We start from the raw sequence: 26606 nt of genomic DNA on the forward strand, positions 1-26606 counted from the left end.
ATCCCTCTATTTTAAATTCCTCCATATGCTTATCTAACAATCTCTTGAACTTGACCAACATATCAGCCTCCACCACCACCCCAGGCAGCACATTCCATGCACCAACCACTCTCTGGGTAAAAAACCTCCCTCTGATATCTCCCTTGAACTTCCCACCCGTTGCCTTAAAGCCATGCCCTCTTGTATTGAGCATTGGTGCCCTGGGAAAAAGGCGCTGGCTGTCACTCTATCTATTCCTCAATGTTTCGTACACCTCTATCATGTCTCCCACATCCCAAAGACGTGCAGTTTGGCGGGTTAATTGGCCGCTGTAAATTGGACCTAGTGTGTGGGTCAGTGGTAGGAGAATGGGGGAGAGTTGATGGGGATGTGGGGGAGAATAAAATGGGATAAATGTAAAAGGCTGTGTGGTGGTCAGCATGTGGTGGGTTGAAGGGCCTGTTTATTTGCTGTCCATCTGTATGGCTCCATTTCAATAACATTTTCAATCACGAAAACTACCCCAGGGCATTTTACGAGAGCGTTGCAAACCAAAGAATATTATCACATCCAACAGATGACCTAAAGCTCTCTGGAAGAGTTGGCTTATACAGAGCACCTCAAAGGAAGATGGAGAAGTGGAGAGGTTTAGGGAGGTGATTCTGGAGCTCAGGACCTTTATAGCTGAAGGTGCGGCCACCAGTGACAGAGAAATTAATTAGGACGGGGTGCAAGCCCAGAGGAACACTGGACTTTTGGAAGGTACTTCAGCTGGAGGAGAGATAGACAGTGAGAGCTTGGAGCGAATTGGTTAGACCACACTTGGAGTACTATGTCCAGTTCTGGTCGCCTCATTATAGGAAGGATGTGGAAGCGTCGGAAAGGGTGCAGAGGAGATTTACCAGGACGCTGCCTGGTTTAGAGAGTATGCATTATGAGGAGAGACTAAGGGAGCTTGGGCTTTACTCTTTGGAGAGAGGGAGGATGAGAGGAGACATGATAGAGGTGTACAAAATATTAAGAGGAATAGATAGAGTGGACAGCCAGCGCCTCTTTCCCAGGGCACCAATGCTCAATACAAGAGGGCATGGCTTTAAAGTAATGGGTGGGAAGTTCAAGGGAGATATCAGAGGAAGGTTTTTTACCCAGAGAGTGGTTGGGGCATGGAATGCGCTGCCTGGGGTGGTGGTGGAGGCAGGTACATTGGTCAAATTCAAGAGATTACTAGATAAGCATATGGAGGAATTGAAAATAGAGGGATATGGGGGAGGAAGGGGTTAGATAATCTTAGGCGAGGTTTAAAGGTCGGCACAACATGGTAGGCCAAAGGGCCTGCATTGTGCTGCACTGTTCTATGTTCTATTAATATGAAAGCAAGAATTTAAAAATGGAGGCCTTGGGAGCCAGTGGAGATCAGTGTTAGTGGGGAACGACCAGGTAGACCCCGATGGAAATTAGACAGCAGAGTATGGTCCATTGCATTGTTTTTAACACAGATCGTCTCCCCTGAACCTTCCTTATTCCTCTGCCCACAGCTCGAGAATGCGTGAGGATAGATCACCGGGACTGCAGCGGGGTTACTCGACGTTGATTGCCTGAAGTTTTAAAAATAAGTCAGAGCTTTGATCTGTGGGTTTTTAGCCACATCACGACCATGTGGTGCCTCTCAGTAAATCAGTCTGAAGTCCTTTCCCACCTAGATAATACCCCATTAGTTGCTGCCTTTTGTAAATCAAGACGATCGTCATGGCAACGCTTAAGGAGCAAACTGAGTTTACAAGTATATCTAAAAATAACACGATAAATAGATGCTTCGTTGTGCATTTGTCACTTTGGACAGGTTGCTGCTTCATATTAAGCCTTTGGATGAAAGACGATAAAGAGTTGATTTGCTATTTCCTTGCTACGCAGCCTAACCCTGAGGGATTTGAAACCCCCAACCTGTCTCCTTAAATCCACCAGCTGTATGTTATTGTTCTTGGATCAGTACCCAGTGAGCAGTGATGACTGCAAAGGCCAACACCTTCCCAGAGATCCACGTACCGCAGCTCTGAATTGTGCACCATCCACACCAAATCAGCACAACTGACAAGCAAACAAAAGAGCTAATTTTTACTTTAATTCCAGGGAAGAAGTTTATAACAAAACTGAAGCCGACTGAATCTTCCATCATTTATTGTGTTTGTTCCTGTTGCTTGGGTTTAGGGGTGTGCAGGGAGAGAGGTCCACCTCTCTTTGTTTGTCAGTTTAGGAAGGAACTGTCAGAGGATAAGATTTCTTTATAGTCACATGTACATCGGAAGGCACAGTGAAATGCGTCTTTGCATAGAGTGTTCTGGGGGCAGCCCGCACGTGTCGCCACGCTTCGGGTGCCAACATAGCATGCCCACAACTTCCTAACCCGTACGTCTTTGGAATGTGGGAGGAAACCGGAGCACCGGAGGAAACCCACTCAGTCACGGGGAGAACGTACAAACTCCTTACAGACAGTGGCGGGATTTGAACCTGGGTCTCTGGCGCTGTAATAGCGTTACGCTAACCGCTACACTACCGTGCCTGCCCTGTCAGCCCCCTTCCCTCTTTCCCATTATCTGTGCAACTTATCTGTCTCTCACACATACCCGTAAAATCCCCTTTGCCTCTTTTGCCATTAACCTATGTCTCTAGGATCTGATCTGATTTCACTCTCCTGGCTAATCCCCTGAACTTTTAACTTCCCAATATTATAATCCATCAGCCTTCAATGTACCTAATTTGGTTCAGCCTCAAACTCTCTGGTGTAAAAGAATTCCAAAGATAAACCATCTTCTGTGTAAAGACATTCCTTCTCAGCTCCATCTTACGTGGCCAACCCATAATTCTGAAACTTTACCCCCTAATTTTAATTTCCCCACAAGGGAAACATCCTCCAAAATGGACTAGAATATAAAAGCAAGGATAAAGCTGAGGCTTTATAAGCATTGGTCAGATCACATTTGGAGCATTGTGAGCAGTTTTGGGCCCATATCTGGGGAAGGATGTGCTGGCATTGGAGAGGGTCCGGAGGAGGTTTACGAGAACGATCCCAGGAATGAAAGGGTTAACACGAGGAGTGTTTGATGGTTCTGGGCCTGTACTCAATGGAGTTCAGAAGGATGAGGGGGGATTCTCATTGAAGCCTACCGGATACTGAAAGGCCTGGATAGAGTGGACGTGAAGAGGGTGTTTCCATTAGTAGGAGAGCCTAGGATCCGAGGGCATAAAGGGACATCCCTTTAAAACTGAGATGAGGAGGAATTTCTTCAGCCAAGAGGGTGGTGAATTTGTGGAATTCGTTGCCACAGACGGCTGTGGAGGCCAAGTCATTGGGTGCATTTAAGGCAGAGATTGATAAGTTCTTGAATGGTGAGGGGGTTAGGGGTTACTGGGAGAAGGCGGGGAGAACGTGGTTGAAAAAAATCAGCCATGATTGAATGGAGGAGCAGAGTCGATGGGCAGAATAGCCTAATTCTGCTCCTATATCTTGCTGTCTTATTGTCTTATATGTTTCAATCATGTCACCTCTCATTCTGATGGTATTCGGCACAACCTGCTTATTCTTTTGTGTTTCCGTCCAAGTATCACAGCTGTGTGGGTGTCCTGTTGAGGAAAAAAAAAGGTATCACAAAGCATCCTATCTCAGAAAAACCCCCCAAAGCCTTCCATATAAAAGGAGTTGCTTTGAAATACAGAGCCTGTGTTCGATGATTGAAATGACCGTTCGTTCTGCGTGCAACACAGCATTAATAGTGAGGAAAAAAGCCAGCTGTGTGACATCCACTGGAGTTGGTTTACACCCAGGCAGCTGGAGAATGCTTCAATTAGTATTTTGGGATCTTCCTAATGAACCTGTAGACGAGTCAGGGGACTTTTAGGTCTTGCCCAAGGCACGGTATGCAGAACTTCCTCAGAAATATCAGCTCAGTCTCTGAGGCACCAATCAAAACTCGCCTGGCACTCTTTCCCATCTCTCTTCACACAGGCACAGTCTCCCTCTCAGAATTAGCTCTCCATATGGTTGTACACAGTTGGAAATGCATCTATCAGCTTCTTACTGCGACATCCTTTGGCAACTGCGTCTCTTCCTATCTTCAGTGCTTACTAATAGCACAGCAACTTTGGAGTGAGTTTTTCATTTCTCCACTTCAAAGAAAGAGAAGAATTAATGATCTGTTTGGCCCATTAGAATCTAGTTGCAATGCAGAGAGTTTTTTTTGTATTATTTGCCCACAGGATGTGGATATTGCCGGCACTGCTGATATTTATTTCCATCCCCAATAGCTCTTGAAGAGGCAATTAAAAGTCGCCACCATTGGTGGGTCTGGAGTCACATATAGGCTAGATTGGTTCAGAATGGCAGATTTCCCAGTGAACTAGATGGGCCTTTTCAACTATTGGAAGTGGAGAATTGGTAAATTATTTTATTATTGTCGCGAGGTACAGTGAAAAACTTTGTTTTGCGTGCCATCCATACAGATCATTTCATCACGTCAGTGCATTGAGGTAGTACAAGGGAAAGTAATAACAGAATGCAGAATAAAGTGTTACAGTTACAGAGAAAGTGCAGTGCAGGCAGACAATAAGGTGCAAGGTCATAACAAGGTAGATTGTGAGGTTAAGAATCCATCTTATTGTTCTAGGGGACTGTTCAATAGTCTTATAACAGTGGGATAGAAGCTGTCCTTGAGCCTGGTGGTACGTGCTTTCAGGTTTTTGTATCTTCTGCCTGATGGGAGGGGTTAGAAGAGAGAATTTCCGGGGTGGGTGGGGTCTTTGATTATGTTGGCTGTTTTACCGAGGCAGCGAGAAGTATAGACAAGAGTCCATGGAGGGGAGGCTGGTTTCTGTGATGTGTTGACTGTGTCCACAACTCTCTGCAGTTTTTTGCAGTCTTGGCAAAGGAACAGAGAAAGGAGCAGAAACCTGAAACAATAGCACTTTCTCCTTCCACAGATGCTGCCTGACCTGCTGAGTATTTCCAACATTTTTTGTTTTACTTATTGCAAACTTCCAGCATCTGCAGTTTTTTGACTTTCGTTGGCATTTAGTCGGTTACTGATTCAGCTTCCTCAGCTGTAATGATGGATTCAACTCATTTCCTAGGAATCAGTGGTCTAAACTTCTGGCTGCTAGTTCAGTCACTTAAATTTCCAAGTCTGCTCCCAGAGATGGAATGACGTGAGACTGTCTAAGCTGGCATTCTCCTCTGTGGAACAATGGAAATTGAGAGGAGGTTTGATTGAAGTGTTCCAAATTAGGAAAGTCTTCAAAAGGGCAAATGAGAAGGTCCTAGCGCAGTTACTAGGCAAATACATAGAACATAGAACAGTACAGCACAGGAACAGGTCCTTCAGCCCATCATGTCTGCACCGAACACGATGCCACATTAACCTAATCCCTCCTGCCTGAATATGATCCACATCCCTCCATTCCCTGCATATTCATGTGTCTGTCTAACAGCTTCTTAAATGCCTCTATCATATCTGCCTCCACCACCACCCCTGGCTGCCCGTTCCAGGCACCCGCCGCCCTCTGTGTAAAACAACTTGCCCCGCACATCTCCTTTAAACTTTCCCTGCTCTCACCTTAAAGCTATGTCCTCTAGTACTTGACATTTCCTACCCAGGTAAAAAGATTCTGACTGTCTATCTATACCTCTCATAATTTTTATAGGCTTCTATTAGGTGTCCCCTCAGATTGAAGTTAATCTTTAGAAGGATTTGAGAAAAATTATTTCACTAACATGCAGTGGGGGTCTAGAAGTTGCTCCTTGAGAAGTTGATGGAGGCGGAAACCCTCTCCGTTTAAGCAGTACCTGGAGGAGTAATTGGAGAGCCATGACCTGCAGGGCTATGGATTCAAAGCTGGGACCAACACACAAGATGCTGGAGGAACTCAACGGGTCAGGCAGCATCTATGGAGGGAAATGGAAAGTGGACGTTTCAGGTCGAGAACCTTCAGCAGGACTGGAAAGAAAGAGGGGAGATAGTCGGTATAAAGAGGAAGAGGGAAATAAGAGCCATGAGATGGGATTAACCTAATATCCACTTAGGGACAGAGGTGGACGCAGCGAGCTGAGTCGCCTCGATCTGTGTTGTGGTGATCTCTATGAAGCAACATTGATAAATGTTGATTTCACTTATTACTCAAAGGTCAATCAAAAAGATACTTCATTGTTAACAATTGGAACTCACTAACCCATTGATGATTAGAGAATCCTCTGAGATGGAGGAGGTAATCTGCGAAGGTCGTATTTATATTTTTCAGATCTTTCTGATGTAATTGTCAATTGAGCACGGTGATTTAGAGCAGGTGTGATCCATGTTATGGATTTGTGAGTATTTATATCTTTATGTGTTCATTTTCAGGATCTGAGTGCCAGCACTTACTGTTTGTTCCAAATTGCCCTTGAGAAGGACTGGTGATATATTGCAAGTCAGAAGGGTGCACGATTTGGAGGGGGGCCTGCAGGTGCTGCCCTCGTCCTCCTTGGCGGTGGAGGTCATGTGTTTGGGAAGTGCTGTGGTGTAGCCTGACTGAGTAAATGCATGCGTTTTGTCGATGGTGCACACTGGAGCCACAGTATACCCGTGGTGAAGGGAGTGGATATTTTTAAACACTGACAAGTGTTCATATGAAGCTTTTAGTGTCAAACTGTCACTGACAAATTGTTTCCCCTTTGCACAATCCTGAAAATTCATACAGGTAATAATAAATATCAATATTGTCTGTTGAAATTATTGAAAAATAAAACTGAAATTCTGCCAAGTGTAATTACAGGCAATTAGAATTTTGTATTGACGTGAAGTGTTTAAACTGGGGAGGTCGATAAGGGGAAGCTGATTAGAAGGACGTGGTGAGATGGAGAGGGGTAGGGTGGAGAACTGATGCTCAGTACAGAGTGGCAGCTGTAAATCTCCCACACGTACTTCTTAAAATGTATTTAAAATCTTATATATGTCCCTGTTTCCTTTAAGTAAAACCATATTTCTCTTTGTGATGCTATTGTCTCAATGTTTCCATTATCATGGGAAGTAGAAGCAGGAGAAGTCCATTTGGCACTTTGTGCCTGTTCTCTACTAAGATAAGATTTCTTTATTAGTCCCATGTACATTGAAACACACAGTGAAATGCATCTTTTGCGTGGGGTGTGCTGGGGGCAGCCCGCAAGTGTTGCCACGCTTCTAGTGCCAACATAGCACACCCACAACTTCCTAACCGTACGTCTTTGGAATTTGGGAGGAAACTGGAGCACCCGGAGGGAACCCACGCAGACACGGGGAGAACGTACAAACTCCTTACAGACAGCGGCGGGAATTGAACCTGGGTTGCTGGTGCTGTAATAGCGTTATGCTAACCGCTACACTACCGTGCCTATTAGACATTTCTACCCTGGGAGAAAGATAACAGCTGTCTACTCTATCTATGCCTCTCATAATCTTATAAACCTCTATCAGATCACCCCTCAGCCTCACCGCTCCAGAGAAAACAATCCAAGTCTGTCCAACCTCTCCTTATAGCACAGGCCCTCTAATCCAGGCAGCATCCTGTAGCTCTGCAACTTACTCCATCAATTCCCCTTTGATTGTCCACTTAGCTTCATTAAGGGGTAATTAACATCAGCATGTGGAACCCTAGCACCCGGGGGGAAACCCACACGGTCACAGGGAGAACATGCAAACTCCACACAGACAGCACCTGAGGTCAGGATTGAACCTCAGTCGCTCGGAGAGTGAGGCAGTTGTGCAAATTGTTGGGCCCGTCCTTTTGCACCTTTAAACTCCTTAACTGCTGCAAGTTTTCATGAAAGGTCATCACCCTGACATGTCGACTCTTGTTTCTCTCTCCACAGATGCTGACTAACCGCTGAGTACTTATAGCAATTTCTTTGTCTTTACTTCAATTCGATGTAACCCTAGTTTCTCACTGAACCTCACCTGAAGTCCTCAGGATTGAGATCCACTACATCAATGCCACAAGGTATTGATAGACCAGGTCCTAGTGGAGATTCAATTGGAGTGGAGATCTACTTAGCCTTATGGGAACACAAGTGGGATATTTGGTTATCTTCCAAACTCCACAACCAACCAGTGAACACAATATAAGGATATGAGTAGGAGCAGGCAAAGGCTGCTCGGACTCTAAAGGATACTCAGCCATCATCATTAATGGCTGATCTTCCAGCTCAATGCCGTTCTCCATATCCTTTGAATTCCCCCAATATCCAGAAATGTATTGACTTCTGTTTATGATCCATTTGTCCAGCATCCACCCCCTATCTGGTTCCACTTTCTTCCCTATCAGACCCCACCATCTGCAGCCTCCACCTATCACCTCCCAGCCTCTGTCACTATCTTCACCCCTCCCTCCCCCCACTTGGGTCCCTCTGCTCATCAACCTCCTCCTCACTGGGATCCACCTATCACTTGCCAGCTCCTTCCCCATGGTAGTGTAGCGGTTGGCGTAACGCTATTACAGCGCCAGCGACCCGAGTTCAATTCCGGCCGCTGTCTGTAAGGAGTTTGTACGGTCTCCCCGTGTCTGCGTGGGTTTCCTCCGGGTGCTCCGGTTCCCTCCCACATTCCAAAGACGTACGGGTTAGGGAGTTGTGGGCATGATATGTTGGCGCCGGAAGCGTGGCGACACTTGTGGGCCACCCCCAGAACACTCTACGCAAAAGATGCATTTCATTGTGTGTTTTGATGTACATGTGACTAATAAAGAAATCTTATCTTATCTTCGTATTGCCTTTACACCCTCCGAACTGATGCAGGGTCTCAACCTGAAATGTCCACTATCTCTGTGCTTCCACAGATGCTGCCTGGTAATTTGTAATTAGTAATAGGTTTATTATTGTCATATTTACTGAGGTAGAGGGAAAAGCTTTGTTTTGCGTGCCATCCAAGCAGATCGTTTCAAACATAAGTACATCAAGGTAATAAAAAGGAAAACAGAATGCAGAATTATAGTGTTGCAGTTACAGAGAAAGTGCAGTGCAGGTAGACAAACAAAGTGCAAGGGCCACAGCGAGGTAGATTGGGAGATCAGGAGTTCGTCTTTATCATGTAAGAGATCCATTCAAAAGCTTTACAGCAGGATAGAAGCTGTCCTTAGCCTGGTGGTTGGAGATCTCAAGCTGTTGTATCTTCTGCCCGACGGGAGGGGGGGAGAAGTGAGAATGACTGGGGTGGGAGGGGTCTTTGATTATGTTGGCTGCTTCACCAAGGCAGCGAGAAGTGCAGACGCAGTCAATGGGGGGGGGGGGGTGGAGGCTGGTTTTCCTGATGGACTGGGCTGTGTCTACAACTCTCTGAAATTTCTTGTGGTCTTGGGCAGAGCAGTGATGCATCCAGATAGGATGCTTTCTATGGTGCATCTGTAAAAATTGATAAGAGTCATCGGGGACATGCCAAATTTCCTTATCCTCCTGAGGAAGTGGAGGCACTCGTGTGCTTTCTTGTCCGTCATGACCCGCTGAGTTCTTCCAGCAGTTTTGTGTCTTGCTCCAGATTTCAGCATCTGCAGTCTCTGGTGTCTGAATGAACACGATGATTAAGTCTCAACAGCCTATCAGTGTAGAGAATTTGAAAGATTCATCATCCTCTGAGTGACAAACGTTTCCTCTTCTCAATCCCTCAACACAAGAAGAAAACCCCTGTTCTTTGCATAAGTATTAAAAATTTTTTTTTTATTGTTTTTGATAGGCTAGAGTGAACAGAAGATAGAAGTGCTGAAGACACCACTGTAAGTAGACCATTGATCATCTTATATTTGCAAGTTTTCCAAAAGGCTTTGGTTGGAATACAGCATAGGTTGATGGAGGATATCTGGTCTATTTTTCGAGCCTGTCAAGTCTTTCCCTCATCTTCTCAGTCCATCAACCCACAGAATTTCCCTTTCAGCTATACAATTCCCATTCCCATTGGAAAGTTCCCTTCAATCTGCTGCCATTTTCCTTTCAGATCATTTACACCGGTGTAGATAATTGCCCCGTTTATGGCTCTGGAGAACTTATATCTTCAATGTGTAGAGGATGTTTCAGTGTGGAACTCGCTCCCACAGGGAGTGCTGGAGGTGATTAGTGTGCCTGCGCTTGATAGGAAGATGGGCAATGTCATGAAGGAGAAGTGAATAGAGGGTCACGCTGATGAACTCAGATGGGAGGAGGTTTGAGGCATGGGCTGATGGGGCCAAATAGCCTTTTTGTGGGCTCTGTATCCATACAATCCCATGATAAATCCTCGTCGGTTCTTGATGGGTGATCCAGATTTTCCAACGGGAGATCTAATAAGTAGGGAACGTGTGTTGGAGAAGTGGGAATCTCTCACTCTCAGCATGTCTCTGGCTCTCACTCCCTACCACAGAGCTTGTCTCATTGCCAGTGTTTGAACATGGGACTTACTACTCCACTGTCAACTCACCAAGGCGCTGCTGTTGCTGCTCACCTCATAGTAATACGTGACACAGAAGCAAGAGTGGCAATTCGGCCCATCTACCTGTGCACTCACATTAGTCTTACTACCCCATACACTTCCTTTACAGCCCTGCAAGTAATTCCTCTCACATATAGAACATAGAACAGTATAGCACAGGACAGGCCCTTCGGCCCATGAGGTTGTGCCGAACTAATTAAACCAATGACTACTAATTAATCTGATCTGATCCCTCTTCCCCGCACATCGACCATATCCCTCCCTTTTCTGCATATTCAGGTGCCTATCTAAGAGTCTCTTAAACCCTCCTATGCTATCTGCCTCCGCCACTACCCCAGGCAATGCATTCCAGGCACCCACCACCTTCTGTGTAAAAAAACTTGCCCCGCACATCTCCTCTGTACTTTTCCCCTCTCACCTTAAATACATGCCCTCTGGTACTAGACATTTCAACCCTGGGAAAAAGACACTGGCTGTCTACTCTATCTATGCCCCTGCTCCACCTATACTCTATCTATTCCAAATGCTGATCTGATTCCCTTTTGAGAGCTCCATTTGTGTCTACTTCCATTTCAGGTGCGCATTCCAGCTCACACTTGCTACTGGTAAAGTCAGGTCGAGTTTATTGTCACATGCACAAGTACATGTACACACAGGTGCAATGAAAATCTTACTTGCAGCAGCACCATAGGCACATAGCATCAGATAAGCAGTGTTCACAAGAAAAACATAAATTAGTAGTTACCTTTCAGAGACAGTCAGAGCTTTTTCCCAGGCCAACAATGGCTAACACAAGGGGGCATAATTTTAAGGTGGTTGGAGGAAGATATAAGGGGATTGTCAGGGGTAAGTTTTTTTACACAGAGAGTGGTGGGTGCGTGGAACGCACTGCCGGCAGAGGTTGTGGGGGGAAGATACATTAGGGACATTTAAGAGACTCTTAGATAGACACATGAATGATAGAGAAATGGAGGGCTATGTGGGAGGGAAGGGTTAGACAGATCTTAGAGCAGGATAAAATGTCGGCACAACATTGTGGGCTGAAGGGCCTGTACTGTGCTGTAATGTTCTCTGTTCTCTGTTCTTTCCTCCTCATTCTTCCTCCCCCAATACTTTTTTCTAGTCCTCTTCATTCCATGTTTGGTCACTACCACTCCCACTGTACTAAATCTCCCCCGTCCTGTCCACATCCCTTAGTAAACAGTGTGGGCGTATTGACGGGAATAGCTCATAAAGCCTGGATCTCACTCCCTTGTTTTCATATCCTCAGAGAGAATTGTGACCCTACACCCTGGTATTGGTATTGGTTTATTATTGTCTCTTGTACTGTGGTGCAGTGAAAAGCTTGTCTTACAAACCGATCGTACAGGTCAATTCATTACACAGTGCAGTTACATTGAGTCAGTACAGAGTGCACTGATGTAGCACAGGTAAAAAAATAATAACAGTACAAAGTGTCAGAGCTGCAGAGGAAGTGCAGCGCAATAAGGTGCGAAGTCACAACAAGATAAATCGTGAGGTCATAGTCCATCTCATTGTATAAGGGAACGGTTCAATAGTCTTATCACAGTGGGGTTGAAGCTGTCTTTAAGTCTGGTGGTACGTGCTTTAGGCTCCTGTATCTTCTACCCGATGGAAGAGGAGAGAAGAGAGAATGCCCCGGGTGGGTGGGGTCTTTGATTATGCTGGCTGCTTCACCAAGACAGCGAGAGGTAAAGACAGAGTCCAAGGAGGGGAGGCTGGTGTCCGTAATGTGCTGGGCTGTGTCCACAAACTCTCCGCAGTTTCTTGCAGTCCTGGGCAGAGCAGTGCCATACCAAGCCGTGATGCATCCAGATAGGATGCTTTCTATGGTGCATCTGTAAAAGTTGGTGAGAGTCAAAGGGGACAAACCAAATTTCTTTAGCCTCCTGAGGAAGTAGAGGCGCTGGTGAGCTCCTGTAATCACTTCAGAGGAGGGATGTGGATAATCCCAGTAAAGCATATCAGTTGATGAAATAAACCAACAAGAGACTGCTGGCTGCGTAAGAATAGAAAATAAATTGGAGCAACGTTTGACCATTCACCTCTCGAGCCAGTCACAAGTCACGGAAACAGGCCAAAGTCTCTGCCAACCGTCACCCACCCATTTACACTTATCCCACTTTATTCTCTCCACATTCCCGTCAACTCCCCCCAGATTCTACCATTCATTCACACACTGGGAGCAATTTCCAGCGGCCAATTAACCTACCAACTGCACGTCTTTGGGATGTGGGAGGAAACCGGAGCACCCGGGGGAAACCCACGCAGTCACAGGCAGAATGTGCAAACTCCACACAGACAGTGCCCGAGGTCAGGATTGAACCCGGGTCTCCAGACCTGTGAGGCGGCGGGTCTACCCGCTGCGCCACTGTGCCATTCCCTAGATCGTGGATGATCCCGACCTCAATAACGTTCTGCCCGTTCAACAGGTCTCTTGATCTCCTCAGGATCCAAATTCCATTACTATCAGCCCTCGGATCTACTCACGAAATGAGCATCCACAATGCTCAGGGTTAGAGAATCACAAAGACTCGGTCCTGTGCAAAGAAACCTCTTCACCCCCGGTCCAACATCCCCACCTCTTCTCCTGTGACTATCTCCGCCCGATTCCACAGTTCCCAGTCTCTCAATACCCAGTCCGTGTCAGGCATTTACTCTCTCCAAACTGTTAGGAATAAGAAACCCAATCTGCTTAAATTTTCTCCTCAAATGTTTTATTCATTTCACAGAATAAAGGTGTTGCAGCTGATCCCAGCATTTACTGCCTGACCCTAATTCTAATAATTTCCCGCTTTTTTTTGCATTTTATTTAGTTGTTAGGTTTAACACATGTTGTTTCGGCTGATGTGAGCAGCATGATAACAGTGACAAGATAGACAAATCTGCAACCTTGTATTAAAGTGATTACTGTGACTATCATCAGCCAGTGGGTAGTGCGTGGGGATTAATCTGTTATGAATAATTCATGGTAAAAGATTAGGGGTGAGGAATCCGCATCTTCTTCACTTGGGTGTGAAAACTTTTGGGAATAATAGGTTTTTAGGTTCTAATTAAAGTGCTTACTGATTGTAGTGTTAGGTGTGACTTGGTGGGTAGCATGGTTGATGTCAAGGACTTGAACTCATAAGTCCTGGAGCAAGGAGGAGTTCAGTAGGTCAGGCAGCATCTGTGGTAAAAGGAGTGGTCAACATTTCGGTACCAAACTGAGATGTCGAATATCCCTTTGCCTCCTCAGATGCTGCCTGGTCCATTGAGTTCCATCAGCAGTTTGTTTGTTGTTCCAGATTACAGTGTCTGCAGCCTCTTCTGTCTCCTGTACCAGGGGTTTGAGCACAATGGGAACATAAGTAGGCCATTTGGCCCCAGGTAGTGGGTGTGTGGGAGAGAATAGGTTACACAGAAGTAAGGGAGTGAGTGGGGGATCGATGGTCATATAAGTAGATACAGTGGTAAAGAAGATATATGGCACACTTGCATTCATTAATTGAGGCATTGTGTTCAAGAGTCAGGAAGTTATGTTGCAGCTTTATAAAACTCTGGTTAGGCCACTTCAGGGGTATTGCATTCAATTCTGGTCGTCCTATTAGAACATAGAACACCACAGCACAGTACAGGCCCTTCGGCCCACAATGTTGTGCCGACATTTTATCCTGCTCTAAGATCTATCTATCCCTTCCCACCTACATAGCCCTCCATTTCTCTATCAATCATGGGGCTATCTAAGAGTCTCTTAAATGTCCCTAATGTATCTGCCCCCACAACCTCTGCAGGCAGTGCGTTCCACACACCCACCACTCTCTGTGTAAAAAAATGTACCCCTTATATCTTCCTCCAATCACCTTAAAATTATGTCCCCTCGTGTTAGCCATTGTCGCCCTGGGAAAAAGTCTCTGACTGTCCACTTGATCTATGCCTCTTATCATCTTGTACACCTCTATCAAGTCACCTCTCATCCTCCTCCTCTCCAGAGAGAAAAGGCCTAGCTCACTCAACCTATCCTCATAAAACATGCTCTCCAATCCAGGCAACATCCTGGTAAATCTCCTCTGCACCCTCTCTAAGGCTTCCACATATTCTCTGTGGATGAAGGATGTGCAGGCTTTGGAGAGGGTATGGAAGAGGTTTACGAGGATGTTGCCTGGATTAGAGGGTATGAGTTATAAAGAGAGATTGGACAAACTGGGATTATTTTCTTTGGAGTGTCGGGGGTTGAGGGGAGACCTGATAGAAGTTTAGAAAATTATGAGAGGCATAGATAGAGTAGAGCTGGTATCTTTTTCCCAGGGTCAAAATACCTAATACTGGAAGGCATGCATTTAAGGTGAGAGGGGAAAGTTCAAAGGGGATGTGTGGAGCAAATTTTTTACACGGAGAGTGGTGGGTGCCTGGAACAGGCTGCCTGGGGTGGTGGTGGAGGCAGATACGATAGAGGCGTTTAAGAAGCTCTTAGGTAGGCACGTAAATATACAGAGAATGGAAGGATATGGATTATGTGCAAGCAGAAGGGATTAGTTTAATTAGACATCATTGGCCTCAATAGTTTGGCACAACATTGTGGGCCGAAGAGCCTATACTATTCTATGTTCTACTTGATTGCTTTGAGAACAGGCATAGATTTGATAGACAGAATGTAAATATGGGATAGATTGTAGGACTGATGAAGATTAAAAGGGGAATGGCTCTTTTGAAGTCTGAGAACTTTTTAAGTCCTGATTAACTTGGAATCAATATAGATCAGTGAGCACAGGGCTGATCAGGTGGTTAGTGTTGATTTGTTAAATTATTAACGGTAGTTCCTGCAGAAAGGAACACTGTGGGTTTCAGTATTTGTGTAATTCGAGAGATGGTATGCAGGCAATGTAGCACATTTGGAGATATTAGGGTGACCACTTTGAATCTTGGTCAAGGAGGAGTTTGGGAAGAAAAAAGGGTTTAGGGAGGGAAGTCCTGGGTAGCAGATGGTGTAAGAATAGTAAATCTAGTTAAGGGTTGACAAGGCACTAATGCAACTGCACTATGTATGGTTCTGGACACAGCAGAACGAAAGGATATTCCAACTATCGATGGAAGTCAAAGAGATCACCACACAAGCGAAGGGGTTTGAGCCATTGGATGATGGAGAGTGTTTATATAAATTGGACACAGAGAAGGAGGCAAGATGATTTCTGCCTTTTGGTTACTTCAGGATACTGGGCCAAACACGGAAAATGGGAATAGCTGAGGTGGGCACCTCGGTCGGCATGGACCAATTGGGCTGAAGGGCCTGTTTCCATGCTGTTTTACTCTATGACTCGGTGACTTGTTTTCAGTCACAGGATGAGATCATCACTGGCAAGAGCAGCATTTGTTGCCCAGCCGTAATTGTCCTGAATAAGTGGTTGGTGAGCTGCCTTTGTGAACTGCTGTAGTCCACATGCTGAAAGTACTCTGAGGGCTAATGGGTCTTGAGACCTGGTTACTTGTGAGCAATTATGAGGACATAGAGTCATTAGAGCCATACAACACGGAAACAGGCCCTTCGGCCCATCTCATGCATACCAACCGTCGCCTTGATGAGCCAGTCCCATTTACCTGCATTTGGCCCATATCCCACTAAACCTTTCCTATCCATGTGCCTGTCCAAATGTCCTTTAGATGTCATAATTGTACCCACCTCTACCACTCCCTCTGGCAGCTCATTCCATAAACCCACCAACCTCTGTGTGAAAAAGTTGCCCCCTCAGGTCCTTCTTAAATCTTATCCCTCACACCTTAAACCCCCATGTCCTCTAGTTTTGGACTGCCCTACCCTGGGGAAAAGATTGTGGATATTCACTGCATCTATCCCCCTCATGATTTTATAAACCTCTATAAGGTCACCTCTCAGTCTCCTACGCTTCAGGGAAAAGAGCCCCAGCCTATCCAGTCTTTTCTAATAACTCAAATCCTCCAGTCACGGTAACATCCTCGTGAATCTTTGTTGTACCCTTTCCTATTGACATAAGATAAGATAAGATATCTTTTATGAATCACATGTACATCGAAACGCACAGTGAAATATATCTCTTGCGTAAAGTGTTCTGGGGACAGCCCGCAAGTGTCACCACGCTTCCGGCACCAACATAGCATGCCCACAACTTCCTAACCCGTATGTCTTTGGAATGTGGGAGGAAGCCAGAGCACCCAGAGGAAACCCATGCAGACACGGGGAGAACGTACAAACTCCTTACAGACAGCGGTCGGATTTGAACCCGGGTTGCTGGCGCTGTAAAGCATTACGCTAACTGCTACACTACCATGCCTGCCCAGGACGTCTTTCCTATAGCAGAATTGGAATAGGTTTATTATTATCACTTGTACTGAGGTACAGTGAAAAACTTGTCTTGCATACTGTTCATACAGATAAATTCATTACACAGTGCATTGAGGTAGTACAAGGTAAAACAATACAGAATGTAAAGTGTCACAGCTACAGAAAAAGAGAAGTGCAGGTAGACAATAAGGTTCAAGGTCATTACAAGGTAGATAGTGAGGTCAAGAGTCCATCTTATCCTACTAGGGAAACATTCAGTAGTCTTATAACGGGGGATAGAAGCTGTCCTTGAGCCTGGTGGTATGTGCTTTCAGGCTTTTGTATCTTCTGCCCAATGGGGGGGGGGGGCGGGGGGTTGTGGGAGAGAGAATGGATTGGGAGGGGTCTTTGATTACGTTGGCTGCTTTACTGATGCAGCAAGAGGTATAGAGAGTCCATGGAGGGGAGGCTGATTTCTGTGATGTGCTGAGCTGTGTCTACAACTCTCTGCAGTTTCTTGCGGTCCCGGGCAGAGCAGTTGCCGTACCAAGCTGTGATGCATCCGGATAGGGCGCTTTCTATGCTGCATCAATAAAAGTTGGTGAGTGTCAAAGGGGACATGCCAAATTTCTTTAGCCTCCTGAGGAAGTAGAGGTGCTGGTGAGCTTTCTTGGCCGTGGCATCTACATGGTTGGACCAGGACAGGCTATTGGTGATGTTCACTCCTAGGAACTTGAAGTCCTCAATCCTCTTAAGCTCAGCACCATTGACGTAGACAGGATCATGTACATCGCCCCCTTTCCTGAAGTCAATAACCAACTCTTTTGTTTTGCTGACATTGAGGGAAAGGTTGTTGTTATGACACCATGTCACTAGGCTCTCTATCTCCTTCCTGTACTCCGACTCATCGTTATTTGAGATATGGCCCACCACGGTGGTATCGTTTGCAAACTTCTAGATGGCGTTAGAGCAGAACCTGGCCACACAATCATGAGTGTATAGGGAGTAGAGTAGAGGGCTGAGGACACAGCCTTGTGGGGCACCAGTGTTGAGAATAATCGTGCTGGAGGTATTGCTGCCTATCCTCACTGATATCAGTCTGTTGGTCAGAAAGTCAAGAATCCAGTTGCAGAGGGAGGTGTTGAGTCCCAGGTCTCAGAGTTTGGTGATGAGTTTGCTTGGGATTATTGTATTGAAGGTGGAGCTGTAGTCAATAAACAATAGTCTAACGTAGGTGCCTTTACTGGCCAGATGCTCCAGAGATGAATGTAGGGTCAGGGAGATGGATGCCCAGAACTATATGCAGTACTCTAAACAAACACAGACAAATGCAACTATCCTAGATGGGCATCTTGATCAGCATGGATGAGTTGGGCCGAAGAGCCTATTTCCATGCTGTATCACTCTATGACTCTAATAGAACATAGAACACACAGTACAGGAACAACACCACAATGTTATGCCAAACCAATTAAGCTAATGACACCTTATCCCTTCTTCACGCACAAGATCCATATCCCTCCCTTCTCTGCATATTCAATGTGCCTAAATAAGAAACGCCTCTATCGTACCTGCCTCCACCCCCACACCTTGCAGCACATTCCAGGCACCCACCACTCTCTGTGCAAAAAATATGCCCCGCACATTTCCTTCGAATTTACCCTCTCTCACCTTAAATTTCCCCCTCTAGTATTAGACATTTCCACCCTGGGAAAAAGGTAGCGGCTGCCTACACTGTCCGTGTCTCCCATAATTTTATAAACTTCCATCAGGTCTCCCCTCAGCCTCCGACACTCCAGAGAAGACAACCCTAGTTTGTCCAGCCTCTCCTTATAGCACATGCCCTCTAATCCAAGCAGCATTCCTGGTGAACCTCTTCTGCACCCTCTCCAAAGCCTCTACATCGTTCCTGTAATGGAGCGACCAGAATTGAATGCAATACTCCAGATGTGGCCTAACCAGAGCTTTATATCAGTAAAGCAAATGGGTTTGTATAGCATTGAGAAAGACACCTTCCTAACTTTGCTGTACAGAGAAGGTAGTCAATTTATGCTTCTTCATTCTCTTATCTCCCAATTAGTTGGCTCCCAGGTGACCCCAGTTTGATGTAGCAATGTGACGTGGAGCGAGCATAAAAAGAGGAATGATTGCCATTCAGATTATTCCAGTGAGGTTCCTGCTGAGACCAGCTGTTCCGCATTACATGGAGCGAATATTGCAGGAGCAATTTCAGTCTCGATTATCCCATAGATCATTTTAGAGGTCATTGTGAATATTGGTGAGTTACCATGGCACTGGAGATGGTCCACCAACACTCAACCAACTGTGAAGACTTGTAAGAGTTGTCTTGATTTTACAAACGTACATTAGCTCCTTGTTTTAAACTCTCCCTGCTGCTTCTGTTGTGCTTTGACTAAGAGGTTCTCACACAGCAGAAGAGGACTCCATTGGGTTACGGAGAATGTACCACTCTAAATTGAGCCAATATACATGCAAGATTCCTTCCGTTACATTAATCAGGAACCCAGAGGCTGGAAGGTCTGATAAAATTTAACAGTGAATGGGCACTTTATCGACCATGAGAGTGGGGTCTGGAGGGGGAGACACATACGTCAGGCAGACCAACGTTGACCCTGAGACTGTGGAAGGCAGTAGGATAGTCGAGGGTGATGGCAGTTCGAAGAGACCATTGGCCCTGGTTAAGCAATGTCTCAGTACTAAACTTCTCGTCTCATTTACAAATCGACTCTCTCTCCTCCAACCCTACAAAACCTCCAGTGTCTGTCCTTCTCCATTTTTGACCTCTTAATCATCCAAGAACTTAACGGCTCCACCACAAGCACATATGCCATCAGTTGCCAAGGTCCTAACCTCTGGAATTCTTTCCACTTCAATTTCTTCCTTTAAGACAGTCCTTAAAAACAACTTCTGTGTAAATGTTTGGTTGCTGAACATCATCTCCTTGTGTGTATTTTGTTTGTTCTTCTTTGAAGGCATTCCCTTGGGACTGAGTTGTAGAAGCAGCAATGGCAATGACCCTGGGGTTGTGTGTGTGTGTGTGTGTGTGTGTGTGAGGGAGAGAGAGAGAGAGAGAGAGTTAGGACACTTCTAGGGATGGGGACCTTGAGTCCTAAAATTAGTTTAACCTCATTGGGTTCTTGTGCTTTGATTTGGACTCAGTCATTCGATTTCTGGTGTCATCCCCAGGAAGTCCCTCAGGGTCGAGGATAACTTGCTTCAGCTCACTTCTGTTGATGAAAAACACGATGATGCTGGAGGAACTCAGCAGGCCAGGCAGCATCTGTGGAGGAAAGCAGGTGGTCAATGTTTTGGGTCAGAACCGTTCTTCAGGACTGGAGAAGGGTCCTGACCCAAAACATTGACCGCCTCCCTTTCTCCACGGGTACTGCCCGACCTGCTGAGTTCCTCCAGCATCATCATGTCTTTCATCTCGATTCCAGCATCTGCAGTCCTTTGTTTCTTCACTTCTGTTGGTTCTGGGGTGGCTGATGTAGGATCCACAGACTTTGTCACAGATGGGGTAAGAGGTGCCTGATAGGGCAGGTGGATGGCATTTTGTGAGGTGGTGCACTTCTTTCACCGGATATTGCATGCAATTCTGGTCACCGCATTACAGGGAGGATGTGGAGGCTTTGGAAAGGGCACAGAGGAGGTTCACCAGGATGATGCCTGGATTACAGAGCATTAGCTATAAAGAGAGGTTGGTCAAGCTTAGGTTGTTTTCTCTGGAGTGTCGGAGACTGCAGGGGCGACTTGATAGAAGTTTATAAAATTATGAGAGGTATAGATTGGATCTTTCAGTCGGAATCTTTTTCCCAGGGCAGAAATGTCAAGTACCAGAGGACATGCTTTTAAGATGAGGGGGGGAAAGTTTAAAGGAGATGTGCAGGGCAAGTTTTTTTTACGCAGAGTGGTGGGTGCCTGGAACAGGCTGCCAGGGGAGGTGGTGGAAGCAGATACGACAGTGACCACAGTACAGGCTCTTCGGCCCACTATGTTGTGCCACATTTTATCCTGCTCTAAGATCTATCTAACCCCTCCCTCCCACATAGCTCCCAATTTCTCTATCATTCATGTGTCTGTCTGTCTGTCTGTCTGTCTGTCTGTCTGTCTGTCTGTCTGTCTGTCTATCTATCTATCTATCTATCTATCTATCTATCTATCTATCTATCTATCTAAGAGTCTCTTAAATGTCCCTAATGTATCTGCCCCCACCACCTCTGCTGGCAGTGCGTTCCACGCACCCACCACTCTCTGTGTAAAAAACTTACCCCTGACATCCCCCTTATACCTTCCTCCAATCACCTTAAAATTATGTCCCCTCGTGTTAGCCATTTCCGCCCTGGGAAAAAGTCTCTGACTGTCCACTCGATCTATGCCTCTTATCATCTTGTACACCTCTATCAAGTCACCTCTCTTCCTCCTCCTCTCCACAGAGAAAAGCCCTAGCTCACTCAACCTATCCTCATAAGACATGCTCTCCAATCCAGGCAACATCCTGGTAAATCTCCACATCCTTCCTATAATGAGGCGACCAGAACTGAACACAATTTTAATTTGGCATCGTGGTTGGCACAGACATCGTGGGCCGAAGGGCCTGTTCCTGTGCTGTACTGTTCTGTGTTCAGATGCCTAGACCTAATTTTCTCACTACCATCCCAGACTCTCCTCTTCCATTTGAATCAGAATCAGGTTTATTATGTCGTGAAATGTGTTGTTTTGTGGCAGCAGTAGAGTGCAAGACATAAAAGAGTGCAAAAGAGGAATAACGAGGTAGTGTTCATGGGTCAATGGACCGTTCAGAAATCTGATGGCGGAGGGGAAGAAGCTGTTCCTGAATCGTTGAGTGTTGGTCTTCAGGCTCCTGTACCTCCTCCCTGATGGTAGTAACGAGAAGAGGGCATGTCCCAGGTGGAGAGGGTCCTTAAGGATGGATACTGCCTTCTTGAGGCACCGCCTCTTGAAGATGACCTTGATGGTGGGGAGGGTTGTGCCCGTGATGGAGCTGGCTGAGCCTACAACCCTCTGCAGCCTCTTGTGATCCTGTGCATTGGAACCTCCACACCAGGCGGTGATGCAACCGGCCAGAATGCTCTCCACCGTACATCTGTAGAAATTTGCAAGAGTCTTTGGTGACAGACCAAATCTCCTCAAACTCCTAATGAAGTAGAGCCACTGGCGTGCCTTCTTCACCATAGTTATAAGCCAGAGGTCCCCTGGAGTCAGTGGGGATGTTGCATTTCTTCAAGGAAATGTTTAAACAAATATTTGAATATTTCTTTCAGTCCACCTGGGAATGTCTGCCATTGCCAGAGCTTGGAATAGAGTGTCCATTGCAGGAATCTGGTGTTGACTATGAAAATCATATGGCCTGCTTACTGAGTGTAATGTGGCCTCAAAGCTGAAGATGTAAGCCTGAGAGTGGACACTGTTGAGCTACATAGAGTTATACAACACAGAAACAGGCCCTATGGCCCAGCTGGCCCATGCCGATCAAGATGCCCCATCCAAGTTAGTTGCATTTGCCAGTGCTTGGCCCATAACCTTCTGAACCTTTCCAATCCATGTACCTGTCCAAGTGTCTTTTAAAAGTTATTGTTGTACCTGCCTCAACCACTTGCTCTGGCAGCTCAATCCACATACATACCACACTTTCTGTAAAAAAGTTCCTGCTAAATCTTTCCCCTCTCACTTTAAATCTATGACCTCTAGTTCTTGATTCCCCAACCCTGGGAAAGGGACTGAGTGCATTCACCCTATCGATGCCCCTCATGAATTTATACACCTCTATAAGATCATCTCTCAGTCTCCTACACTCTAAGGAATGAAGTCCTAGCCTGTTCAACCTCTCCGTTTAACTGAGTCTCTCAAGTCCTGGCAGCATCCTTGTAAATCTTTTCTTCACTCTCTCCAGTTTAATAACATCTTTCCTGTAGCAGGGCGACCAAAACTGAACACAATGCTCCAAGTGCGGCCTCACCAGCGTCCTGTACAACCACACCATGACCTCCCAACTTTTATACTCAATGCCCTGATTTATGAAGGCCAGTGTGTCAGAAATCTTCTTCACCACCCCATCTACCTGTGACTCCACTCTCAGGGAACCATGTACTTGTGCTCCAAGGTCCTTCTGTTCTACAGCACTCCCCAGGGCCCTGCTGTTCACTGTGAAAGTCCTACCTGGATTTGACTTTCCAAAATGCAACACCTTGCACCTATAAGGTCACTTCTCAATCTCTTAGAGTGAAGCATCTTGCTACAATAAAGTTGTTATATCAGTGGAGGTTTCTGTTTTTGCTGTAAATGCTTGATTAACATATGTTAGTGCAACAGAATCATCAATACTAAATGACTTGTAACATTCTGTCCCTTTGATCAAACAAAGTCAAGAAACACTTTGTTAAGCTCCCACTATTAAGCTTCCCATGTTCCACAGCCAATCTTGATTTAAATTAAGACTGGATGTTTTATTCTTATTACTGGTTTGGAGATTAACTGACTCATCCAAGACAGCAATCACAAAACAACATTTTCCCCAAAGATGCATTAAACGTTAAACAGAGCTGAAAATTTAACGCTTCCATGATTTAATTTGCATATTTTAATTGACTGTTAATTACACATCAAAGCTTTACTCATAGTCATTGTAATACTATTTTTACAGCTGTTCAAATGGATAAATATATGTTAAAGAGTTTAGGATACCTGACTGGCTTTCCAGATCTATACTCAGAACAGTTTAACTGTCAAGATGGTTTCTGTTTTGTTTGTGTTATTTAAGGTGTGAGCATAATTTTGTATTCCATGTGTTAAAAATAATTCAGCCAGCTTGTCTGTGATGGCATTTCCCCACCAAATTCTAGAACAGTTACTTCCCTTCGGCCATTCAGTTCTTGAACCAACCTGCACAATTCTAATCACTACCTCAGTATAGCAACACTATGACCACTTTGCACTACAATGGACTTTGTATTTTTTTGTTCTAATTCTGTTCTTTCTTCAATAATTTATGTTTTTCCTGTGAACGTTGTGTACCTGATGATCTGTGCTTGTGATGCTGCCGCAAGTTTTTCATTGGACCTACGCACACATGTACTTGTGCACATGGCAATAAACTCAGCTTTGACTCGACTCTGACTTGGACCAGATACATAGCCATACAGAAACTGTGATTCACACAGGACTCTTCAAGCAAGCAGTTACATTTCTATAGCACCTTTCCTGCCTAAAACTTTACATCCAAGGAAGTACTTGTGAGGAGACCCAGTGTTGTAGGAAGCACAGTAGCTAGTTTGTGTAATCCCACAAACAACACTGTGAGAGTGAACCAATAGTTCAAATTTATTGTCACAGGCATACATACCCAGGGTATAAGTGCCAAGAAAATAACCTTTTGCAGCATCAGTACATTACAAAATGAGGACTAACATAAGTTAACAAACTTAAGTTAATATGAATTATACATGACTTTCACAACAAAATAAACAAAACGACACTAGTGCAATTTGAGTGAGAGAGAAAGAAATGTAGTCCGAGGCAGTGTTAGGGTTCTTCAGGTGGGTTCAAGAACCTGATGGCAGTGGGGAAGGAGCTGTTGTTGAACCTTGAGGTGTGGGTCTCCAGGCTCCTGTACCTCCTGCCTGATGGCAGCATCGAGAAGAGGGCACTGCCTGGATGGTGGGGTCCCTGATGATGGATGTCGCCTTGCCTGTTGTAGATGTCCTTGATGGTGGGGAGAGCTATACCCGTGATGGAGCTGGCTGAGTCCCAACACTCTCTGTAGCCTCTTGTGTTCCTGTGCATTGGAGTTTCCATACCAGGCTGTGATGCAACCAGTCAGAATGCTGTCAGAATAATCTGGTTCCCCATGATACTGAAAGAGGGATAAATGTTGGGTGTAGGACACCAGAGGGGAATACCATGGAATTCTCTACACCACTGAAGGGCAGGCATGAGATTAGTATAGGTAGATACTGATGGTCAACATGCCCCCAGATTCCTCCCCTCACCTACACACCAGGGGCAATTTACAGCAGCCAATTAACCTCGCAACTTGCACACCTTTGGGATGTGGGAGGTAACCGGAGCACCCAGGGGAAACCCACAGGGTCACAAGGAGGATGTACAAACTCCACACAGACAGCACCAGAGGTCAGGATTGAACCCGGACCACTAGCTGTACCACTGTACCACTCAAACCTTCATTATCTGATAAGCTGCAGTACTTCTTCCCAATGTTGAATATGTGAACCAACCCATAGAGTCATAGAGTAACACAGCATAGAAACAGGCCCTTCGGCCCAACTCGTTCATGCCAGCCATGGTATTGGTATTGGTTTATTATTGTCACATGTACCAAGATACAGAGAAAAACTTGGTTTTGCATGCCATCCAGACAGAACATTTCAGAACATCAGTGCATTGAGGTAGTACAAGGGAAATGCAATGATAGAATGCAGAATATCGTGTTACAGTTACAGAGAAAGTGCAGTGAAGGTAGACAATAAGGTGTGAGTTCAAGAATTGATCACTAACATGTAAGAATTCTATTCAAGAGTCTTACAGCAGTGGGATAGAAGCTGTCCTTGAGCCTGGTGGTACATGTTTTTTAGCTTATATATATTCTGCCCCATGGAAGGGAAGAGAAGAGAGAATGTCTGGGGTGGGAGGGGTCTTTGATTATGCTGGCTGCTCTACTGAGGCATTGAGAAGTGTAGACAGAGTCCATGGACGGGAGGCTGGTTTTGGTGATGGATTGAAGTGTTCGCAACTCTCTGCAATTTCTTTCGGTCCCAGGCAGAGCAGTTGCCGTACCAAACAGCGATGTATCCAGGTAAGATGCTCTCTATGGTGCATCTGTAAAAACTGGTGAGGGTCAAGGGGGACATAATGATTTTCCTTAGCCTTCTGAGGAAGGGGAGGCGTTTGTGTGTTTTCTTGGCCGTGATGTCTACGTGGTTGGATCAGGACAGGCTCTTGGTGATGTCTACACCAAGGAACTTGAAGCTGTCAACCCTCTCCACCTCAGCACCATTGATGTAAACAGGAGCACGTGCACTGCCCTGCCTCCTGAAGCTGATGACCAGTTCTTCCATTTTGTTGTTTTGTCTGGTGCCCACAAAGCTAATCCCATGTTTCCTGTCAGACGGTAATATCTTGGGTTTTCCAGCCATCACCTCCAGGGTATCCCTAGAGTATCATTTCAGAGGATGTACTTGTCCCTAATGAGTCCTACTTTTGTCTGGTACTGCAGCTTGAAGCTGATGATGATTATTCATACTGCCTCAGCTGATCCTTGCTAAAACACACTGAGCAACATTTTTAAAAGTTCTCTTAAAAATGTTGACAATATCTGATTTCATGTCACAACAAAACTTAACCAGATTTGTAATTGGTATTGGAATTGGTTTATTATTTTCACATGTACTGAGCTACACTGAAAAACTTGTCTCGCAAACCGATTGTACAGATCAATTCATTACACAGTGCAGTTACATTGAGTCAGTACAGAGTGCACTGAGGTAGTACAGGTAAAAACAATAACAGTACAGAGTAAAGTGTCACAGCTACAAAGGAAGTGCAGTGCAGGGGGACAATAAGGTGCACCAGCCCTGTAAGAAGATTTAAAAGAACATTATTAGTACTACTTAGTGACATAGAATAATTAGAGTAGAAGTAATGAGGAGATCTGAAGAGAGCAGCTTGCAACGAGTCGCCATGCTCCGACGCCATCTTGCAATATCAATGCATCGTCCATAAGCTTGTATTTTGACTCAGCCCAGTGTATATGAGGGTGTGTGGTAAATTAGCAACCTGTGTTACATGAAACTCAACGAGCACAGAGACTGGGAATCCATAAC

At 45.4% G+C, this 26606-nt stretch overlaps 1 protein-coding gene across 2 annotated transcripts in view; it reads left to right on the top strand.

Annotated features, from left to right (window-relative positions):
- syt1a (synaptotagmin Ia) overlaps window positions 1–26606 on the top strand; it is a 481231-nt gene that overhangs the window by 192263 nt on the left and 262362 nt on the right. For both annotated transcript variants that reach the window (XM_052030629.1, XM_052030628.1), the window contains exon 2: window positions 9702–9741. The gene's annotated coding sequence lies outside the window, so the exon portion shown is untranslated. The remainder of the gene's footprint in view (window positions 1–9701; window positions 9742–26606) is intronic.

The sequence above is a fragment of the Pristis pectinata genome, chromosome 15 (genome assembly GCF_009764475.1).
Source record: "Pristis pectinata isolate sPriPec2 chromosome 15, sPriPec2.1.pri, whole genome shotgun sequence".
Lineage (NCBI taxonomy): Eukaryota > Metazoa > Chordata > Chondrichthyes > Rhinopristiformes > Pristidae > Pristis > Pristis pectinata.